The sequence below is a fragment of the Mobula birostris genome, chromosome 11 (assembly GCF_030028105.1).
Source record: "Mobula birostris isolate sMobBir1 chromosome 11, sMobBir1.hap1, whole genome shotgun sequence".
NCBI classification, from domain to species: domain Eukaryota; kingdom Metazoa; phylum Chordata; class Chondrichthyes; order Myliobatiformes; family Myliobatidae; genus Mobula; species Mobula birostris.
Genome location: NC_092380.1, coordinates 63,280,761 through 63,304,708, shown reverse-complemented (window position 1 = coordinate 63,304,708; position 23,948 = coordinate 63,280,761). Strand labels below are relative to the sequence as shown.

The 23,948-nt window shown below is 41.7% G+C and overlaps 1 protein-coding gene across 4 annotated transcripts in view; it reads right to left on the bottom strand.

Moving 5' to 3' along the window:
• Positions 1-23,948, bottom strand: part of LOC140205133 (uncharacterized) — a 71,314-nt gene that overhangs the window by 3,495 nt on the left and 43,871 nt on the right. The window contains exons 12-20 of one of the 4 annotated variants that reach the window (XM_072272364.1): positions 22,484-22,592; positions 22,121-22,313; positions 20,744-20,859; positions 20,551-20,608; positions 12,533-12,677; positions 11,073-11,149; positions 7,304-7,370; positions 3,049-3,214; positions 1,634-1,794 (exon numbers count right to left, since the gene is read on the bottom strand). The gene's annotated coding sequence lies outside the window, so the exon portion shown is untranslated. The remainder of the gene's footprint in view (positions 1-1,633; positions 1,795-3,048; positions 3,215-7,303; positions 7,371-11,072; positions 11,150-12,532; positions 12,678-20,550; positions 20,609-20,743; positions 20,860-22,120; positions 22,314-22,483; positions 22,593-23,948) is intronic. The other 3 variants (XM_072272363.1, XM_072272365.1, XM_072272366.1) reach the window with 3 other exon arrangements.

Sequence of the window (23,948 nt, the reverse complement as noted above, 5' to 3'; positions counted from 1 at the left end):
TCAGCCTCCTGATTGCAATAGAACTCAAAGTGGATGATATGAAAAAAGACTGCCATTTTACTAACAACCAAACTTACAATTGCACTTACTCAAACGTACTCCAGTTGACCTTCTGTCATATTTGATATTCTCAATATCTGGAACCATCTTGCTCTTAAGTTCACTTGTTCCATTTCTGACACCTCCCTCCCCTTTCTCGATCTCTCTGTCTCCATCTGTGGAGACAAACTTTTGACCGACATCCTTGTATCGACATATCAATACTCACAGTTATCTTGACTATACTTCTTCCCATCCTGTCTCCTGTAAAAATGCTATTCCTTTCTCTCAGTTCTTTTGTCTCTGCCACATCAGTTCCCAGGATACGGTTTTCCTTTCCATGATATCAGAGTTGTCCTCCTTCTTCAAAGAACAAGATTTCCCTTTTCCAACATTGATGTTGCCCTCACATGCATCTCTTCCATTTCCCAAACACCCATGTTCACCCCATCTTCCCTCCTCTTGTCCTTACCTACCACCCCATGAGCCTCCACACTCAACACATCATTCTCCACAACTTCCACAATCTCCAAAGGGATGCTATTGTCAAATATATTTTTACCTCCTCACCTCTGTCCACTTCCCTCAGGAATCACTCTCTCCTTGATTCCCTTGTCTATTCATCCCTCCCCACTAATTTCTCCCCTCCCCCAGCACTTATCCCTCCAAGTGGCCAAAGTGCTACACCTGCAGTTTTACCTCCTCTCTCACCTCCACTCAGGGCCCCAAACAGTCCCTCCAGCTGAGGCAACAATCCACCTGTGAACCTGCTGGGGTCGTCTATTGTGTTTGGTGCGCCCGATGCAGTCTCCTCTACATTGGAGAGACCTGCTGTAAATAGGGGGGGGCTGCTTCATTGAACACCTCCGCTCCATCTGCCAAAAGCGGAACATCCCGGTGACTAAACACTTTAATTCCCAATCCCATTCCTGTTCTGACATGTTGGTCCTTGGCCTCCTCTTGTGCCATGATGAGGCCAACCTCAGGGGGAGGAGCAACACCTTATATTTTATCTGAGTAGGCTCCAACTTGATGGCATGAATATCAATTTCTCCTTCTGGTAAAAGAAATTTCCCTCCCCCACCCTCCTTTTCTATTCTTCACTCTGGCCCCTTACCTCTTCTTATATTGTCTATCACCTCCCCCGGGTCCCCTCCTCTTTCCCTTTCTTCAATGGTCCACTCTCCTCTCCTATCAGGTTCCTTCCTCTCCAGCCCTTTACCTTTCCCACCCACCTGGCTTCACCTATCACCTTCCAGCTATCCTTCGTCCCCTCTGCCCCCCCACCTTTTATTCTGTTATCTCCCCCCTTCCTTTCCAGTCCTGAAATGTCAACTGTTCATTCACTTCCATGGAATTCCTGCTGAATTCCTCCAGCATTGTGTGTGTTGCTTTGGGTTGCCAGCATCTGCAGAATCTCTCATGCTTAACATCCTTATTAATTGCTTCTGTATTCTTTCCACAGCAATAATATTCTGTGCGGTCAGCACTGCACACAGTAACCCTGATGGGATTTCACAAGAACACTCTACTGACTTAATATATTTCGACTTTCCCACTTGAATACCCATTACATGTGATCTGTGAAGGATACAGCACTGCTGCCAAGAGGAGGCAGGCTGATTACCGATGGTTCCTGGATCAGGCGATAGAAGCCTGCTGAACCCGATGGATGAAAGTACAAATGAGCCTTTGGGGTGAATACCTGTCTGATCCTCATTGGCATGAACAGTGCAGGGAAGCAGATTTCATCTACTGAGAAGAAAGAAAGAAGTGAATAAATGAATGTGTCCTGGCCAACATCCTGATCAACCAGCGCACTTCAGATATAGTGAACATTTGATGTTACTAGGCTTGCTCCGCATTGAATTGATCTAATCTTACACAAATAGAAATGATAAAACCTCAGCCTGTGCTCAGTTGGTTGTGCACTTCTGAGAATTTGCTGTTCGGTTTTCTGTTATAACAATGGCAGCTGCCAATTGGTACAGTACCTGGTTATTGGTGAGCCAAGCTCACAAATATACATGCACTTTCCAGCAAGGCTGGTGATTAGGAGCAGGAATCAAACTGTTTTCGTAGAAAATGGCTTATGACACAGGGCAAGTATGAAACATAGGCTCTTATGCTTGTTAGCTCAATTTCCTTTTTGTATTGAATTACTATCTTACCTTCATTATGCTGATATTTTATGTGAATCACTTTACGGTTTGAAAGCAAACAAATTTGCTTTGTGGTATAACTTAATGTATTTCCTGCCAAAGGGTCTCAGCTCGTAACGTCGACTGTACTCTTTTCCTAGATGCTGCTCCTCCAGCATTTTGTGTGTGTTGCTTGGATTTCCAGTATCTGCAGATTTTCTCTTGTTTGTAATGTATTTCCTCTTTCTGTTGCGCTCCTTTCATAGAGAGGACATGGCCTCCACATACACAACAGACTGCGATAATCAGTAGTGTGTAAATGAAGGTGATTTCACTTTAGGACTCTGGTTGGCTTCAATCTGACTGCATCAATGTGGGTAAATTAGGGAGATTGACAATTGGGAATAGAAGAGAACTCCTCTGTGCTATATGGAACTAATTGTTTTTGGCCTGTTTCTCTGACAAAAGGGATTTAATGAATTATACTTCAGATGGGAATTCCTGATCTTTAAAGAAATTCCAAGATTAATATTCACAACAGTACAAAAGCATTGCTAGAAATAGTATTTCCTCTCAGAATGCACACACTGCTTGAAAACATAAATTACCTGTAAACCATGAACAGGTGGCATGCATTTTAATATCACAGTATAATATTACCTTGGGAAAGAGTTGCCATTCAGTTTTAAGGTGTTGCAGTTACCAAGACACTTAAGATTAAAGAATAGGTTATACTCAAAACTTATCCAATACTGTTGGATCTGTACACCAGTACAAATCACTGCTTTTGGGAGACATGAGTGAAAAGTAGCAATAAAAAGTTTGACTTTATTTTTACACAGGCAACGTACTGAATTAGAACACAAACCTTTGCTTCTGCTATCATCTTCCATGTTGTCTGAATGCACTTGCAGCCTGTTTTGGACTGAGAGCTGGTTCTCCAGTTTGCTGCTTGTCTCAGACTGAAGCTTTTCAATTGTACTGTGTTTATTTCTCCACATATTCTCTTCCAGTATTTTCATCCTCTCCCAAACCTAAAACAACCACAAAACTATTTATTCGCCTCAGCCCGGATAGTCTGCTGTGGGTTATGCCCTGTCCTGTCACTAGAAGGCAACAAGACCCAACTCAAGATTCAAGATTGTTTAATGTCAATTCAGTACGCAAGTGCAAAGAAGAACAAAATAATTGTTAACCCGGATCCGAAGCAGCATATAAAAATTGTACTAAGATAAAGAACACAATAGTAAAAACCACAATAAATACATAAGATGGCTTATTTACATAGATTGATTATATGTACATAAAGTGTTGCTAGGTACAGGAATCTCTGTATATAATGTGACTCTGACAGGAAGTGATAAAGTAGTGGTGGGTAGTGTGGAGGGATGGGTTAGTGAGTGGAGATGTTGATCAGCCTTACTACTTGGGGAAGGTAACTGTTTTTGAGTCTAGTGGACCTGGTGTGGATATTACATAGCTTCCTCCCTGATGGGAGTGGGACAAATAGTCCATGAGCAGGGTGGGTGGGATCCTTCACGATATTGCTGGCCTTTTTTTCTGGCACCTTTCTGTACATGTCCTTGATGGCAGGTAGGCTGGTGCCAGTGATGCAATGGGCAGTTTTGACTACCTGTTGCAAAGCCTTCCTGTCTGCCACAGTGCAGTTTCCATACCTTCCAGTGATACAGCATGTTAGGATGCTCTCTACAGTGCAACTGTAGAAGTACAGATGTGCATAGTCCAGCTCTTGTCACCCTCTTCAGAAAGTAGAGAAGTTGGTGGGCTTTCTGGATTGTATAGGATGTGTTCTGCACCATGAAAGTTTGTGCAAGATGTGCACTCATAGGAGTTTGAAACCGCTCGCAGTTTCCACTGCTGTACCACCGACATAGAGGGGTGTGAGTGGTGTGTGTTCTTGTGAAGTCAATAACCATCTCCTTTATCTTGCTGATATTGAGGAAGGTGTTAGTTTCCTGGCACCAGGACTCGAACTTCCGCATAGCGGCACACAGAGTCACTGTAGCTTTTCCGGCTTCCAATAATGAGGCTAGTTTTTTTCAAAACGGTGATGAAGAAACCCCTCCTGTCTAATTTAAATCATTGGTTAATTTAAATCAAAAATTATGAGGGGATGTCTCTTCCAAAAATTAATCAGGGTAACAAAAGTTTGAAAATTGGAATATTATTACGGGATATTAGGTCAGAACAGAGGAAACCTACAGGTAAAATTCATGGTGTTTCTGCCCAGTCTGAGTGTGAAGTGGTTTATTTCAGTAGGTCAAATTTGAAGACAGAATATGATATTAATGGTAAGACTCTTGGCACTGTGGAGCATCAGAGGGATCTTGGGGTCCTTGTCCATAGGACACTCAAAGCTGCTGCGCAGGTTGACAGTGTTGTTAAGGCGGCATACAGTGTATTGGCCTTCATCAACCATGGGATTGAGTTCAAGAGCCATGAGGTAATGTTACAGCTATACAAGACCGTAGTTAGAATTCACTTGGAGTATTGTGTTCAGTTCTGGTCATGTTACTACAGGAAGGATGTGGATATTATAGAGAGAGTGCAGAGGAGATTTAGGATGTTGCCTGGATCAGAGAGCATGCCTTATGATAATAAATTGAGTGAACTTGGCCTTTTATCCATGGAGTGACGAAGGATGAGAGGTGACCTGATAGAGGTGTATAAGATTATGAGAGTCATTGATCACGTGGATAGCCCGAGACTTTTTCCCAAGGCTGAAGTGGCTAACATGAGAGGGCATAGTTTTAAGGTGCTTGGAAGTAGGTACAAGGGGAATGTCAGGGGTACGTTTTTCACACAGAGAGTGGTGGGTACGTGGAATACACTGCCAGTGACAGTGGTAGAGGCGGATACCACAGAGTCTTTTTAGAGACATGGATAGGTACCTGGAGCTTAGAAAAATAGAGGGCTCCGAGGTAGGGAAATTCTAGGTAGTTTCTAGAGTAGGTTACATGGTTGGCGCAACATTGTGGGCTGAAGGGCCTGTATTGTGCTGTAGATTTCTATGAGGAGGAGAAGATGGTGGCGGGACGGCAGCACGCGCGGCCTGTCCGGTGAATATATCTGTAATCTGTCAAGTAGGGGACCGCGCACAATTCTGATTTGATGGAAAGAGACGTGAGAGTGCAGAGGAACATCTGGAGAAACTTCTGAAATGCCTGCTTTGCTGCTGCTGCTACTGTGTGGTAACCGGAATCTCCGGAGCAGAAGGCCCGAATCCTCGGCTTTGCTTATTTCAGCGGCCAGGGCGAGGTCGAAGGCTCTCGGCAGAGGATGGCGCTTAGGAGGCTGTATTGGAGGGGCTGGTCAGAGGCTCGAAGTTTTTGGATGGATGGACTCAGTGTCGGCTGTGGCTAGCTATTTCCAAGGCATCGGCAAGTTGATGGTGCCTGGAGGTTTATGGCAGGGAGTTTCTTCCTTTTGCCGCCTGCTATCGGGGACTCAGGAGTCGATCGACTCGGAGACTTTGAGACTTTTTTTTTACTGTGCCCATGGTTTGTTCTTCATCAAATTATGGTATTGCTTTGCACAGCTGTAACTATATGTTATAATTATGTGGTTCTGTCAGTGTTAGTCTTTGGTTTGTCCTATTTTTTGTGATATCACTCTGGAGAAACATTGTATCATTTCTTAACACGTGTGCATTTCTAAATGACAATAAAAGAGGACTGAGTATTCTCATAATCTAATAATCTAATCTAATGTTCTCTCTTCTCATGTCAATCTAACCTACTAATCCGATAGGTCAACCCAAACCAGACTGAGCCTGAAGATCAAGATGCAATATATTTTTATGCAGATTCCTCAGAAACAGAATGTGTTATAATACTTAATTTCCCGTTAATATAGCATCACTGAATTTGTAATTCCCTGAGTTTATATTTGTATATTACTAAAATACTTCGCAGGAGTTTTGTTAAACAAAAATTGACAGCATGTAACATGTTAGGGTTAGGTTCTTAAAGGTAGATGTCCTCAAATGTCTTAAAAAAGAAAATAATGTATAACAGGAGAAAATTTTAAAGAAGGTATGTCATAACTAATTCATTGCCAGCTGTAGGGTTGATTGCAATTAGCAATGGGAATGCTGAACAGGAATAGATAGAAATCTCAAAAGGAGATAGGTTTATGGGACGGGTGTGGGGGTGATTACTGATGCTGAAAAGAATGAAGCTATTGAGGAATTTGGCCAAAAGGATGATAATTTTAAAAGTGAGACATTGCCAGTCTCTGTATATTGGCAACTGGTTAAGCAATCACACAAAGGACAGACAAACAGGATAAACAGGAGTGGCTGGACAGAGCTTTGCCACAACCCAGGCACTGACCCACAACCATGAGAGGTGGGGGCAACTGGTGAAGTGATCGATCATCTGTACTGCGCCCTACGGCCTTGGTGGGTTGCCATAAAGGATTTTGTACAAATGACACAAAGGACATCTAAGTTCTGGATAACTTCAAGTTTGTGGAAGATGGAAACTGACAGCAGAGACAGAACAATCAAATGTAAGTGTGGCAAAGTGCCAGAAGGGCTAGGACCAGGAGCAGCGAGCAAATGGGGACAGATTTGAAAGTTTTTATGCAATAACTATTCTCTATATACCTCCATTACTCAGCAGTGGGCAACTCTGTTAACAACTTGGCACCTATCTAACTTTTCCCAGGAGCCAATATTCCCAATGCTTTTCCCTTCCTAACAGTTGTTAGGTCAGCATAGTTGGAAATGTATCCAGATTCAATGGCAGTGGAATTCTGGGTCCCTGATCTTATCTTTAAACTTGGCTGATTCAGCCAGGAGATTCAAGTGACTCATCCTGTTGTAGTCCACAGCTTTAGAAACAACTAGTGTATTACATGAAACATTAGAAACAAGAAAAGAAATAGGCTAATTGTCCCCTTAAGTTTGCTCTGCTATTTAATAAGAGTGTGGCAGTTTCAATGTTGACCCATCCAATGATTACTTTTGGACTTATATTGTCCTTTCAATAGTTGTAATACAGTATTGTGATCTTTGTTTCTCCCATTTAAAAAAACAAATTATTATTAAAGTCCTATATTGTAAATGGTTTAGAGTGATTTTATTGACTTTCACTTACATCCACTGGGAGTTTCTTTTTCAGCAGAAGACTCTTACTCATACTAATCTTTTGTCGTGTAACAGCACTATGGGGAGAAGTAGACAGAATAATACAGTGAGGCAGACAAATACATTCGGGGAAGGGAACAAGCAAAGCCAAGAACTTAAATGATCAACATATTAGAAGGCATTTGTGAACCATGAAAATGGAAGCAAACAATCCATTAGCACACGTATTAGAAAGATGTTTGCATTATAAACTTCGAGGGGTCATTGATAAGTTCGTGGCCTAAGGTAGAAGGAGTCAATTTTAGAAAACCTAGCACATTTACTTTTCCTACATTTACACACTTAGTCCAGTGGTCGTGGAGCATATGGATCCCTTCTTTGTGGAAGTCGACGTCTTGGACCTCCAGAAAGTGGTCCACAGCAAGGTTGATTGATAAGTTCGTTGACTAAAGTAGAAGGAGATGAGGAGAAACTTAAAACTTTCTGCATTTTCACTCAAAGAGTTGAACTGCATGTGCATGTAATGAGAGCTGTATAACTCATCTCCTTCTACCTTAGGCCATGAACTTATCATTCACCCCTGCTGAGGACCACTTCTACAAAGAAGGGATCCTTATGCTTCACGACCGCTGGACTAAGTGTGTACATGTAGGAGGGGACTATGTTAAAAAGTAAATGTGCTAGGTTTTCTAAAATTGACTCCTTCTACCTTAGGCTACGAACTTATCAGTCACCCCTTGTACTTGTCAGCAGCATTCTTAATAGTTTGTAAGGTAAAAGTACCACCAGTTTGTTAATGCCTCTCTCTGAGAACCAAGAAAATTTCATAGTGATACAGCACAGAAAAAAGGCCCTTCAGCCCACGTAATCCATGCTGACCATCTCCCCCCCCCCCGACATTTTACCATTCACTAACACTCACACTTGTGCAAGGGAGAGGAAGAAGGTAGAAGCTATTGAGCAGAATTTAGGGAGACTAGGTTATGAGAAACATCCTGAGAGAAAGGGATGACACATAAGTGGCTTATAATACCCCCTTCTGTATGATGTGGAACTATGGAGTGATTAAACTACTCAGTTCTCAATCCAGATCAAGAGCTTATCAGAGCTGTGCTGCTGCTGGCTGTAAGGAGTTTGTATGTTCTACTCCTATCTGCGTGGGCTTCCTCCAGGTGCTCTGGTTTCCTCCCACAGTCCAAAGACATAGCAGTTGGTAGGTTAATTGGTCATTGTAAAATGTCCCATAATTAGGCTAGTGTTAAATCAGGAGTTGCTGGGCAGCATGGCTTGAATTGCCGGAATGGCCTATTTTGCACTGCATCTCAATAAAATTAAAAAAATTAAAAAGGCTTCCTTGGTGCAAGCCTTCTGCTCTCTTTCACTCACTCCTTTCCAAGTGCACCACGTCACCAATACATCCTGCTTCGCAGTGTCAGAGAGGAACTTATGAGTATTCATTGGATCTGCCAATGTTCTATAGTTTTATGCAATGCACAGTATAGGCAAGTTTATTTCCCTTCTCCTTATAAGTAATTAACTCTTGTTCTGAGTGTATCAGACCTTTAGCATACATCTTTGTATGCACCTGGTTAAAAATGGGTATTCTCATGTTCTCTCTTCACCAAATAAATCTCCCTTTCCTTAAATTATTATAAATATTTAAAATAACTTATCACTTGTTGATTATCTAATCCTTTTTTTCTTGATTTATTGTAGCTGGGTGATTTAGCCACTACCAGCTCCTCAACTTTTCGGTGGGGGTCTTGGACCACCTTGTACTGATCTGATATCTCAAGCAGAGTGATTCAGTGCCCGTCCTCCCTTTGTCTCATAATCCTGGTTCTCAGCTGTTAGTCGTTCATTCTCTGATCTTGGAATCTTCTCTAGCTCATCTATTCAAAAACACAAACATCTCAATCCTGTCAAATTAAACAGTCAGTTAATAAAACCTGATGCTTCAAGATGCATTATTAACTCTTCAGTTGATTGCCTTAAGTCTTGAAATAATTAGCTAGGGCAGGAAGACCAAAGAGTTCTACTTCAAGAAAAAAAAATTAACCAGTTTCTCAAGATTGGAATAGACAACAAAGAAGGTGCTGCTTGTGTTAACTCATCCATCATGAAAAGAAATAATAATCACAGCATGTAGTGCTCAAACATCTTCAATGGATCGTAAAACTAATGCATTTTGCAGATTCTGTTAAAAATCAGAGTGAAGTGCCCATCTATTGTTCCCTTCAAAGAGTTGTAAAATTGGCCTAGAGAGCAGGGAGTTCTCCAGTTCTGCTATACACAGTACCATTCATATTTCCCATAAAAAATACCATATTCCTAGTTGATTATCTCAAACAAAGGTCAATTCTTAATACATTATTCAGATTTCTTCACCCATTTGTGGCTCAAAGCCAAAACCTACTAATTAATATTTAATAATTACAACAACCGAAACAAATTATTAGATTATGAAGCATGATCTGACAGAGAGGGAATACCAGGGAAAGACAACAATTGAAAATGTGTATTCTTGATTGTATGAGTCACAGGTACAAATAAGTACATTGTTTTAAACTGATATACTGCTGTCCCTAAAGATTCTAGTTAACTCATCCAAAATAAGCCCTGACCTAGATATTTTATGGCCCTAACAGCTCCGTCTTATAATTGGACACAAAAGTATCAAATTAAGGATTGTTGGGATCACAACTTTTGACTCTTTTACAAAGAGAACTATGATTGTCCTAAATCCAGATTTTGTGGTATTACAACCCCTAGTCAAAATCAAAATGTCACAACAAATCACTTAACAATGTACTGTATATCAGTACTGAAGCAAAGATTGATGGAGGAGCAGGTACTGTTGAGGAAGCTAGGAGTCTGCAGAAGGACTTGGACAGATTAGGAGAATTGGCAAAGAGGAATACAGGGTCGTGAAATGTACTTTGGTGGAAACAATAAAGATGTAGACTATTTTCTAAATGGAGAGCAAATTCAGAAATTGGAGTTGCAAAAGTGCAGGATTACTTAAAGGTTAACTAACAGGTTGAGTAGGTAGTAAAAAAGACAAATGCAATGTTAGTTTTCATTTTGAGAGGACTAGAATATGAAAGCAAGGACTTAATGCTGAGGAATAGTGTGAGCATTATTAGGAAGGATGTGCTGTCATTGCAGAGAGTCCAGAGAAGTTTACAAGAATAATTCTGGAAATGAAAGGGTTATTGCACGAGGAGCTCATATATTAATGGCTCTACACCTATACTTGCTGGAGTTTAGAAGAATAGGGTGGGTGGGGGGGGGGTGTATCTCAGTGAAACCTACTGAAATTGAAAGGCCTGTATAGAGTTTACATGGAGAGGTTGTTTTCAATAATGGGAGAATCAAGGACTAGAGGGCACTGCTTCAGAATAGATGAATGTCCCTTTAGAGCAAAGATGAGAAGGAACTTCTTTCGTCAGAGGGTGGCAGATTTGTGGAATTCATTGTCACAGAGAGCTGTGAGGCCAGGTCATTGGGTATATTTAAAGTGGAGGTTGATAGTTTTTTGATTAGTAAGGGCATCAAAGGTTATAGGAAGAAAGCAGAAGAATGGGGTTGAGAAGGAAAATAAATCAGCCATGATCAAATGGCTGAGCAGAGTTAATGAGCTGAGTGGCCTAATTCTGTTCCTATGTCTTATGGTCTTATACTTCACTGCTCTCAAACTTAAACTTCTTACATCGAAATGCATCTGAATATATAAAACAACATCCATATGAAAGTATATCCCTGTATACTCTACCCACCTGTCAAGAAAGTATGATCGAGTGGAATGTCTGGTACAGATGATCTGAAAGACTCTAGAAGGGTCTTCATTTACTTTCTGCAATTTCAGAGAAAAGTACCAATGATATTCTTTTAACAACATAACCAGAAAATGTTGGCCATTTGATACTTCGCCCTAACGTTGCAAGCCTTAGGTCCCACACCACCAGGTTCAGGAACAGTTATCAAGTCAAGTCAAGTTTATTGCCATTTTGACCATAAGTTGCTGGTACAGTACACAGTAAAAATGAAACAATGTTCCTCCAGGACCCTGGTGCTACATGAAACAACACAAAACTACACTAGACTATGTGAGACAGCACAAGGCTACACTAGACTATGTAAAACAAACATAAAAACTGCACTAGACCACAGACCTGCACAGGACTATACAAAGTGCACAAAACAGTGCAGGGCAGTACAATAATTAATAAACAAGACAAAAAGCACAGTAGAGGACAAATTACAATATAATAATAAATAATGTAGATGTCAGTCTAGACTCTGAGTATTGAGGAGTCTGATGGCTTGGGGGAAGAAACTGTTACGTAGTCTGGTCGTGAGAGCCCGAATGCTTTGGTACCTTTTGCCAGATGGCAGGAGGGAGAAGAGTTTGTGTGAGGGGTGTGTGGGGTCCTTCACAATACTGTTAGCTTTGTAGGTGTAGCGTATGGTGTAAATGTCTGTAATAGCGGGAAGAGAGACCCCGATGATCTTCTCAGCTGACCTCACTATCTGCTGCAGGGCCTTGCAATCCAAGGCGGTGCAATTTCTGAATCAGGCAGTGATGCAGCTGCTCAGGATGCTCTCGATACCTCCTCTGTAGAATGTGGTGAGGATGGGGGATGGGAGATGAACTTTTCTCAGCCTTCGCAGAAAGTAGAGACGCTGCTGGGCTTTCTTGGCTATGGAGCTGGTGTTGAGGGACCAGGTGAGATTCTCCGCCAGGTGAACACCAAGAAACTTGGTGCTCTTAACGATCTCAACAGAGGAGCAGTCAATGTTCAGCGGAGAGTGGTCGCTCCGTGCTTTCCTGAAGTCAACAACCATCTCTTTTTTGTTCACATTCAGAGACAGGCTGTCGGCTCTGCACCAGTCTGTTAGCCGCTGCACCTCCTCTCTATATGCTGACTCGTCGTCCTTGCTGATGAGACCCACCACGGTCGTGTCATCGGCAAACTTGATGATGTGGTTCGAGCTGTGTATTGTTGCACAGTCGTGGGTCAGCAGAGTGAACAGCAGTGGACTGAGCACACAGCCCTGGGGGACCCCCGTGCTCAGTGTGATGGTTTTGGAGATGCTGCTCCCGATCTGGACTGACTGAAGTCTCCCAGTCAGGAAGTCTAGGATCCGGTTACACCCTGCAACCATCAGACTCCTGAACCTGCATGGATAACTTCACTCAACACCTCTGAACTGATTCTGTGACCCAAAGACTCACTTTCAATAGTCTTTACAATACTCGTTCTCAGCATTTTTATTTGCAGTTTGTTTTCTTTTGCACATTGGCTCTTTGTCAGTCTTTGTCTGCGTATGTAGAGTTTTTTCATATATTCCATTGTATTTCTTTCTTTTCCTGTAAATGCCTGCAAGAAAATGTATTACTGTATCAAACTACATACATATACTTTGAACTTTTGAGCTCTTTCAAACAATACTTGCTGCTACTACAATTATTTATGTATGCTATCATTTTTGATACTAACTGATTGACTAGTACAATAAATGTAAGTATATTTTACATAAAAGAGTGCTTCTCAAAAGTAATAATAAGTACTTAGAAGAAGATCCTTAAATAGTGGACAACATCTCCGGACAGAGAAAAGTTACTGCAGTTTCACCAAAGCAACGTAAGATGCATAGAGATGGGGAAAGGGAGGAAAGAATAAAAACTAGCTCATTCTCCTCTTCCTTGCCGATTTTGAACTCACATCAAATAGTTTAATTCTTCCAGTTAAGGAGAACCTGTATGGGTCCATGCTAGGCTGGCTCTTTATGCTTCAAGAGGAAGATTCTTGTTTCAGCTCAACTCATTGCTTTTTCCTGTATACTGATTGTATTGAACTTTGCTGTCAATTTGCACTCTTTTTCACTTTTACATCATTATTGCTTACTCTTACATTCCTCAACTCTTGTACCTCTATTTCAAGGACATTTAAGAATATTTTCTTGCAGGAAAATTTTAAAAAAAACTGAATTTAAGGTTCATAATCTCCCATATAATTTTTCTGACAGAAATTTCATCTAAAAATATCATAACAAAATTTGTATTAAGATGTGTTGAGATAGTTCATTTTAATCTAGATTATTACATTCATGGGCAGAAGAAGATTTCTTTGCCAGATCTTAATTAGGTAGCCTAATCACTCATGCTTCATTCAGTTAAGGCTAATGAAATCAAAGAAACTTGGTCATTGGATCTTGAATAAGTTCGGCATGTGTTTTTTTGCACCTGACAAAAGGAATACAATAGAATAACTAGTCAATGTGACCACTGGATTTTAAGAAACGAGAATAATAATGTAAGGTAGGGGTCGCCAACCCGTTGATCGCGATCAACCGGTCGATCTTTGAGACTTTCCCAGTAGATCCCGAAAAAAATCAAAAATAAATACACAAATACTGTTGTAATGTGAGCATTATAAAAATAAGTAATACTACTTAGGATAATGGTAATATAGCAATACTTTTGCTACAAAGCTGTTTGTAAAGAGAGATTGTTTCCGGGTTGCGGGGTTTTAGTTCCGTTCTTTCTGCCCAGTGCGCATGTGTGTAGCACCTCCGCCATGAACTGCGTTTTCAGTGTAGCTTGTGCTGCATCAATTAAACTGGATACGCAAACATAAGGAAATCTGCAGATGCTAGAAATTCAAGCAACACACATAAGAGTTGCTGGTGAACGCAGCAGGCCAGGCAGCATCTCTAGGAAGAGGTACAGTCGATGTTTCAGGCCGAGATCCTTCGTCAGGACGATTGTGTCGCCTCTGATCTGGGCCCACATTTACGTGCTGGGCGGCACCTAATTAATTAAGTTGTTTATTTCGGCTTTTTTCTTAAAGATGTGCTGGGTGCATTCTGGCCACCGCTGTACCGCTGCATTCTTTGCAGCCCAGAGGTCGGGAACCACTGGATAAGAGTACAGACTGTTGCAAACATCAATATATGACACTCGCTCGTGATATCCTGATAGCATGGCGGAGGCTCCACGAAAGAAGGTGAAAACGTACAAATTCCATCCAGAATGGGAAGAGGAATTTCTATTTACCTTGGCGAAAGACAAGTGTGTATGTATGTTGTGCCACCAAACACAAGCACTGACTAAAAGAGGGAATCTGGAGCAGCACCACAACACCAACCACCAGAAATTTAAAAACACCTACACCCCCAAAGAGTGCAATTCGTGCCAGGAAAGTTGAGGAGCTGAAATCAGGGTTGAAGGCCCAGCAATCATTTTTCACAAAACATGCAGCTCAAAATAAGGCTGCTCTTGAAGCATCATTTCGTGTAAGTCACCTTTTGGCTAAACACAAGAAGCCTTTTACAGATGGCGATTTATTAAAGGAAGCAATGGCCACTACCGCAGAGGCGGTTTTTAATGACTCTAAAAACAAAAATGACATCACAACCGCAATACATAATATACCGCTTGGCCCTGCAACAGTGACAAGGAGGGTAGAGTCACTGTCAGAGGACGTAGATATTTTTCACTACAATTCAATGAATCCCTGGATGTAATGCAAACAGCTCAGCTTGTTGTATTTGTCAGAATGGCTTTCCAGGATTTTACAACAAAGGAGGACTTCCTCACTCTTTTGCAATTAAAGGAGAGAACGAGAGGTGAGGATATTTACAATGAGTTTAAAAAATATGTCCGTGAAATTGACAACCCCATTCATAAACTGGTGGCAATTACTACTGATGGGGCCCCAGCAATGCGCAGTGTGCGCGTTGGTTTTATAGCACTAAAAGTCAGTGCCTACTTCGGGTCAACTTATATGTGAAATTAAATCTAAGTACAGGAGTTGTCTTACTGACAGACACCTCACAGACTGTCTCAGACTGGCTGTCTGTAGTTATGAGCCAAATTTCAGGGAACTAGCAATTAGTATTCAGCCCCAGTCATCACACTGAGTGCAACAGTCAATTTTTATTCATTCATTTTTCATGTTGAAATAAAATTAAATAATGAAACTTAGAATTAAAGGTGTGAAGTATTGTAATATTCTTAAAGAAAGATATGCTAGTTACAGTGTTTTCTTGTTTGAATTAATTTGAAAGTTTGACAAAAGTATTTTGTGTAATTCAAATACAATTAGCCCAAATAAAAGGCCTCAAATTGGCAGTACAATCTGAGCTGTTTTATCTCTAAACGATTTAGTAGGTAGATCTTACCTTTCACTAAGGTCGAGGTAGGGGATCTTGGGCTTAAAAAGGTTGCTGACCACTAATGTAAGGGATTCATAATAAATTCAGGTGGCAGTTTTCTGGGGGTAAATGGGGGCATGCCAGATAAATTACAATGGACATGTGGATGCAGATGAACTCATCGTGTGTCACAGCGTCTAGGCACAGGAGTAGCAATGTTGAACGGCACTGGCGTCAGTTTTGAGGACATTAGTGAGAGACGAACAATAACTCCCACTGCTACCTTGACAACATTTCTTCCCACTACTCCTCTTGAAGAGACTCCACTCTGTTCTCTAATCCTTACATCGCTCTCCCATCTTGGTGACATTGCCACTTACCCTTCCAGTGCTAGGTTCCCTCTTTCTCACCTGAGGAATTCTCTCCACCGTAGTTCACAGGACCCTAAACTGTGCAGCTACTTTCAATATTTCTATCCTCACCCGTTCCCTTCCCTCCCAGGACCCAGACAATGTTTACTTATGCCGTTATGTTCCTCCCCAACAGCTTCAGGTTTAACAGGTTGCCTCTGCGATGTTTAAGCAACTGACATGAGAAATAACATCTGTTTTACATAGAAAAGCACAGCCCAGCAACAGACCCTTTGGCCCACAATGTTGTGCCAAACCAAATATATGAATATTCAATTGCCTATCTAAACTAATCCCTCCATTCTCCACACATTCATGTGCATATCTAAACATCTCTTAAAATTTCCTAATGTACCTGCCCCTACCACCATCCCAGGCAGCGCATTCCAGCACCCACTACCGCAGTTTAGTGCAACACGTCGCTCTTGTACAGCAGTGGTCCCCAACCACCGGGCCGTGGACCAGTACCAGGCCGCAAAGCATGTGCAACTGTGCCGCGAGGAAACGATATGATTTGGCGACATGAGACAACTGCACCTTTCCTCATTTCCTGTCATGCCCACTGTTGAACTTGAACGCACGCAAGGTTATTACCCACGAAAGGACGTCAGTTGGTCATTAACCTACAACTACTTGATGAGTAGAAAACAAATGTCGCTTGAGAGTTTCTTTGGAAGAGGTGGTAGGGGACATAAAAGGCCTAACGATGCTGATAACACAGAGACAGCTGAGGCCGAGACTGCAAAAAAAAAAGAAAGCTTCCTTCAACAGAAAATACGACAAATCGTACATAAAATATGGCTTTATTGCGACCGGTGACTCGCACGCTCCAAGCCCCCTGTGTGTGATATGTGGAGACAAGCTGTCTAATGAGGCAATGAAGCCCTCAAAACTGCTTTGGCACCTTGAGTCCAAGCACCCAGCACTTAAAGACAAACCTGTCGAGTTTTTGAGTAGAAAAAACGTGAGCAAGCGGGACAGAACCAAGTGCTGAGAGCCACCACCTCCACAAATGCTGCTGCTCTGAGTGTGTCGTATTTAGTGGCTAGCCGTATTGCTAAGGCTAAGAAGCCTTTCACTGTTTGTGAAGAATTGATTCTGCCTGCTGCCAAGCACATGTGCTGTGAACTTTTGGGAGAAACTGCATCTATCAAGATGGCACAGGTTTCTCTTTCAGTTACCACAGTTTCAAGGAGGATCGATGATATAGTGGAGGACATCGAAGCATAACTGTTGGAACAGCTTAGCGAGTCTGGTTTCACTACCTGAGTCAAAAAGGTTGCTCCTGAATGCCAGTCTACACAGTGTCACACCCAGGGGAATGCTGGCTAGCTGAAAAATGTCACCTGACCTTAACAGCATATTGAGTGATGTTGTTGAAGTTATCAATCACATTAAAGTAAAGGCCCTTAACTCACATCTGTTTGAGCAGCTTTGCGAGGAAATGGATGCAGAGCACGAACGCCTTCTCTTACACACTGAACTCAGGTGGCTGTCAAGGGAGAGAGCCCTGGCCAGGGCTGTTGAGTTAAGAGAGCAGCTACAGAGATTTCTTTAAGGAAAAAAGTCACCACTGGCAGCACACTTCAGTGACGAGGAGTGGATAGCAAAACTCACTTATCTGTGTGACATCTTCAACCTGCTCAATGAACTCAATTTGTCACTTCAGGGGAGAATGACAAACTGTCTTCAAGTTGGCAGATAAAGTGTCTGCTTTCACAGCCAAACTGGAACTGTGGGGACAGCAAGTGGACAGAGGCATATTTGACATGTTCCCAACATTAGCTGGGAATTTGGGAGAGACTGAGGCTCACAGCTGGTGCATGAACACCTATCTTCGCTGTCGACAGAATTCGAGCGTTACTTCCCAACCACAAATGACCCAAGACGTGCAAAGGAATGGGTCCGTGACCCATTTGTGAATGTCCCCGGTGAATCATCCATGTAGCATGGGAAAAAGATCAAATCCTCGAGCTTGCAAATGACGGTGGGCTGAAAAGTATGTTTGACATAACATCTCTGCCAGCATTCTGGATCAGAGTCAAGGCTGAATATCCTGAGATAGCCACGAAAGCACTGAAAACGTTGCTTCCATTTCCAACATCATATCTCTGCGAAGTGGAGTTTTCTGCCGTGAATGCAACGAAAACTAAATTGTGGAATAGACTGGACATAAGGAACCCCCTTATGACTTATAATTGACTTATCACTATATTCACGTGAGGAAAATATGTGCTGTGTGTTTAATATTAAATTCGTTAGATAAACTCTTTTAGAAACAAAATTGAGTGTATTAGCCACTGATAAGTGACTAATAATTGACTTATCATCTATATTCCGGTCATGATTATCACCTCCCACCCCCCCCACAGGTCGGCCGGTCCGCAAGAATATTGTCAATATTAAACTGGTCCGCGGTGCAAAAAAGGTTGGGGATCCCTGTTGTACAGGACACCCTGGACCAGGACTAGTTCCAATGACCCAAGAACCTGAAACCCTGCCCCCTGCACTGGTTCCTCAGCCACCCATTCATCCTATTCCTGCCCTAACTAGCACACGGTAGAGGGAGTAATCCCGGGATTACTACTTTGGAGGTCCTGCTCTTCAGCTGCTTTCCTAACTCCCAATTACTCACCACACAGGACCCCTTCCCCCGTTAGTGCCAATGTGTAACACAACCTCTGGCCGTTCACCTTCAGCATCACTGGCCTGGCTGCTGCGCGGTGCACTGATAGGTCATTACCCTCCCCCCTACACCCCCCTCCCCCAGCAGTATCCAAAGGGTATACTGTACTTGTTGCTGACGGGATTGACCACAGGTGAACCCTGCACTGACTGCTTGCTTCCCTTATTTCTCCTGGTGGTCACCCATCTACCCTCTGAAGCCTGCACTTTCAGTGTGACCATCTCAGTAAGAGCTTCATCTGTGACCTTGTCAGTCAGGAGCTGAAGTTGGGTGCACTTCCTGCAGATGTAGTATCAGGGAGATTGTCAGGTACCCTGAAATCTACTTTTTTCTGCTGCATGATACCCTCAAGCCTTCTACTCCATGACAACCAGTTGTCTTTTCCCTTCTATCCTTCACTTTAATGCTTATTTATTTATAGTTCTTTCCTGATTCTGAGGAAAGGCAAATTAACGGGAACAGATGCAACCTGACCTTCTGAATATTTTTTGCATTTCCTGCTTTCATATGTATTGATACAAAAACATAACTGCAGACTTTACAAATGAATAATCAGACAAAAATCAATGCTCAATCAATGGAAAAGATGGGACAGCTGATCAAATGTTTAGTCATAGGTGAATTTTGTTGAGAGCACAATACCCTTGTAGCATCATTAACCTCGTGAATACATTTACAACCTCCTCTTTGAAAATATTCCCAACTTTATAGGTTGTGATAAAGGAGGTGTAATTCTGGGTAATGGTTCTTGGGACTTCAAACACTTGGGAACTGATAGGGTGGGTCTATATTTTGTCCAGACCTGTTGAAGGGTCTCAGCCCAAAACATTGATTGCTCATTTCTTATCATTGATACTGCCTGACTTGCTGAGTTCCTCCAGCATTTTGTGTGTGTTACTTAAGATTTCTAGCATCTGCAGAATCTCCTGTGTTTATGGGGCTACATTTTGCAGTGCTGAGCTTCAGTTTGGAACAAAACTGAATTAGATTGGAATTTTTGGACCATGACACTGATACTGACCCAACTCTGAAAACTGAAACAAGAGGAATGACAGATAGTACAGCACTGACAATAAACTAAAAACACTATATCATACAGGAGGGAGGAGGGAGGGAATATCGACTCAGACCATGAGAGGCCTGCATCGGGCATTTTCATGCCTTACAAGGTGCAGATTGGAAGCCTGTGTGGGGCGCCACTCCTCGCACAGACACTAGAACAATGTGTGGTTAAGTGCCTTGCTCAAGGACACAAACACGCTGCCACAGCTGAGGCTCAAACTAGCAATCTTCAGATCACTAGACGAACGCCTTAACCACTTGGCCATGTGCCCAACACAACCCCCTTATAATTACAGAGACTTTCAGCATAGTAGGTAGCCCATATTCATGTAGTTGAAATTATCCCTGATCCTTCTATCACTAGTTTTAAGACACTCATTATTGACCTCTATGCCAGAGATCTTTTGGAATAGCATTTATATTTCACAAACTCATTTGTTTTATGACCAATTAATTTGGTACAGATGCATTAAATACAATGATGTTTGAGCGTGTTTTTGTGTCCACTGGAAACTGGAAACAGTTTGTCCCAGCTCATTTTACGAAGACCTTCACTGGCCTTTCAACCTGACAGCTGGGGCAAAAAATATTTTGAAAGAAGGTAGTTAGCTGGGAAACAGCTAGCTCAAATATCTTTTGAGAATATAGAACTGTTCACAAAGTTGATTTGATCTCAGTTCCCAGACGAAAATGAGATCCTTAATCTCCTGTCATAGAGAGAAGACCTCCATTTCCTTTCTGGGCCGGATTCAGTACCAGGTCTTATGGTCAAAAGTTAGTATTCTAAAACATTATTGCATTCAATTTCCAAATGTTCAAAATGTCTTGGTTCAAATACACTTAGCTAATAAGTAAGATGCTAATTACTGTAGTAAATGTCAATCTTCTCATTGATGTGAAATTTATGTCTCCATTTATAATTAGCCATTTACTCACTGGTGCATTTCCTGTTGTTGGGAAAGCTGGAGATTGTGTTCCTCTATCAATAGTTGCACTTGATCATCAGGAACAAACCCCATAAAAAAAGGGAAAACGCTACTGATTAATTTAATACAGTCATAAAGTCTAATACCACAGAGAAAACCCTTTAGCCCATAATGTCTCTTGCATGTCTATACTTCACACTTACAGGTTTTACCATGGAAGAGGAAGCCCATGACATGGCAGAAGTACAGCTTTCTCTTAGCTCCGGTTTCCTGAGGCATTTCTCCAGCTCATCCTGGCTAGTTTCCTTCAGATCTATCCCTGGTGGGTGGGGAGGGGGGATGGGGAAATCACACAAATATAAATCTGTAACAGGCAAGCTTTTGAGCTTAGGTTTCTCCAGGCTCAGAATATAACAAGATGATTCCTCCACCTCCCGCCTTTGGGGAAATGCACAGTCTATATTTCTGATTATATGACTAAACACCAGAAGTTGTCATAAAATGTGCAGGGGAAAGCATGAGCTCTGCTATTCCTCAGAAACATCTCCACAATTAATACAGAAGCTAGACTATGATTCACAACAATTCTTTACAGGTGAAATTGATACCAAGACCAAGACCCAAGAAAGAATTATCATTTAATTTGGTATGAACTCTCCTTTTCCACCTCTTGAACATACTAGCTCCTTGGTAGGTCTAGTTCCTTTGTATTGAACACCATAAAGTATCAAAATATACTTGTAGGTGTTAACACACTTTTAAACTGGGAAGATTATCAACGTTGTGATCAGTCCCATCCTACATTTTCCAACTAGAAGAGCAGGGGAGGTGAATTTAGGTGATTACTGCTATTCTTCTCAACCTAAGCAAACTACAGTCCACCTATATTGTTTCAAGGTAAGACCAGGAAACTGGGCATTAGCGACTGAAGCGGGAATAATTGTGGCTTTACGGCTCAGTACTATACTGTGCAGTTCATTTATAAAGAAAGCCATTAGAAATGTTGAATTATTTATTTTTAAAGAAATCATCTGGATTTCCCCAACTTCCTTCATGACTTAAAAATGTTCCTTTATATTTCACTGCCTGTGACAGACTGGAAGTCTGGTTGTTGTGTTCATTCAGAACCATTCTATATTAAAGGAATTTGAGAATAGTGCTGAGAAACAGCACTGAGGTAGAAGATCAACTATGATGCTGATAAATAACAGGTACGTTGTATAGCATATGCCTAATCTTTTTTCTTATGATACTATCTAATGTTAAGATAGCCTACAGTTCTGCCCAGGACAGAGGAGTCCAAAGGATTTCTTTCCAAGGCCTCTTTCTGATTCTAAGTGATTTATACATTTCACAATTAAGATAGCACCAAGTTCCAACCTTTGTAATCAGACCTCAATATTTCAATGTTAATGAAGCCCCAATTGTTGATGAAACCTACAGGTTAAAAGTGGTGAGTGTAAACATATTACAATCACAGAAAGTGATACTTACCTGTCATTTTTCAAACCACCAGATCAAGTAAAGTCTGAGCTCTTGTTTTCATCATATTTCTGTATACTTTCCTGAACCAGTTTTACCTGTGGCATCCACTATAAGTTCTTCTAGACTCCAAGCCTCGGTGGACTGGTCTTTCCACATTGATTCGACCAGCTCCTCAACACAAAAGCTGAGGCATAAGGCTGCAATGATTCTTGGTGGTGATTGTGCAGGCCCAGGAGTGAAAAGCTGAATTTCTCTGTCGCCGACATGTTTCTGTTACAATAACAAATCCTGTGGGGAAATCAGAATAAGGCAATCAGGTCTCCACTTGCATGTCAATACATTCTACATTATGTATTTACAAAATTAAGTTTCGTTTAGAGAGTGGAGTGTGTGGTGGCCAATAATCGTACTAGTAAGTAAATTATATTTAAGATAAACAATAGTTTACAAATGCCTACCTGTGGCAATGTGAACTCCCCATCAGCAATCACTCCCTTCTGATCATGAAAAAGCAGCACCTTCACCACAGCAGAATCCTTCACCATTTCAAACTTTGCCCCCTGACCACTAAGATGCAAAATAAAAATTACAATCCCAGGCATAAAAGAAAAAGTGATTTAAATCTACATCAATTCTATCAATTAACCATCATTTTCTTTATGGCTTTTCTTATCTGACCACAAACTGAGCAAAGATTTTTCTTCAAGCAAAAAGGGCTAAAATGTACAAAGTCATAAAGATTGAAAGGACAAGACTGTGACGAATTAGCAATAAAGTACCAATCTTAGATTTCTAAATGTTCATAAACTGAAGGACTTCTTTTAAGTAGAATTAATTAGAATTAAAAACAATAATGCTCCATTTCCAGAGCCATGTCCTTTGGATTTCCTGCTGAACAAACTGCTCATGTAACATTGTTGAATTTCAGAAGCCAATTCTTTCATTTTGCCTGAAATAGGTGGTGGGGGTTATAGGAAAAGGATCAGCAGTCAGAGTTGGTGAACTGGGAAAGGTTTTCATTGTGTTTTGGGTGAAGTTGGGGAATGGTCTGTAATAAAGGAGATTAACAGGATGTTTTCTGGGATGGAGGTAGAATCGGAATACATGGGAGGCGGCGTTGGGTTGTTTTTTGGGAAGGGAGACATTGGGGAATTGAGACAACAGCAGTGTGGTGGAGGACTGAGTGGGAAATCTGGCACATTTAGTTGCCGGGAGAGTGGGAGATCAACACCAGCAACGTTTTAGTGAGGGTGCTATACAGGGGAAGGGGAAGAACATTCAGTTTGGGGGATGTTGAATGGGGCATAGGCTAGAGATTTGGGAACGTTGGGGCAAACAAGTACAATATGGGATGGGAAGAGTCCAAGAATTACATCTCTTTCATGCCTCTCAGATTGCTTCTTTGCAAATGAGAACACAGTGTTCCAGCTGTACCCAATGGCAGGGGTCCCAGAACAATGTGGTCTAAGTTCACCTGTAATATTCCAAGAGCAGTATTACATGAGGGAATGGATTCATCTTGAAATAAGGAAATTTGGTCAAGATGGCACCGAGCTCTGGTCTCCACTGGGTCATAGCTTAGACATGGTTGTTTTTTCAGGTTTGTAAGGACAGACACGGGGTCAGGTTAGGGTTTAGGGACGGCTCATGGCTCCCCAGGTTAGTGAATTATCAGCGGACTCTGGCAAGGAGGCACGAGGGCTAGTGACCCTAGGTACACAGGTCGACAAAGACCAGAGTTCGAGACCCAGCATTCAGGGTCCCATCGTCGGTGTGTCCAAAATCCAATGTCTAGTGTTAGGGTGATTTTGTCGGTGAGTTCTGGGGTCGATGTTGAAGACTGAAACAAAAGGCTTTTCAGAACTCCAGATCTAAGTCTGGAGGTATATTGTAAGTTAAGAAGTTAAGGCCCAGTGGCTAGAG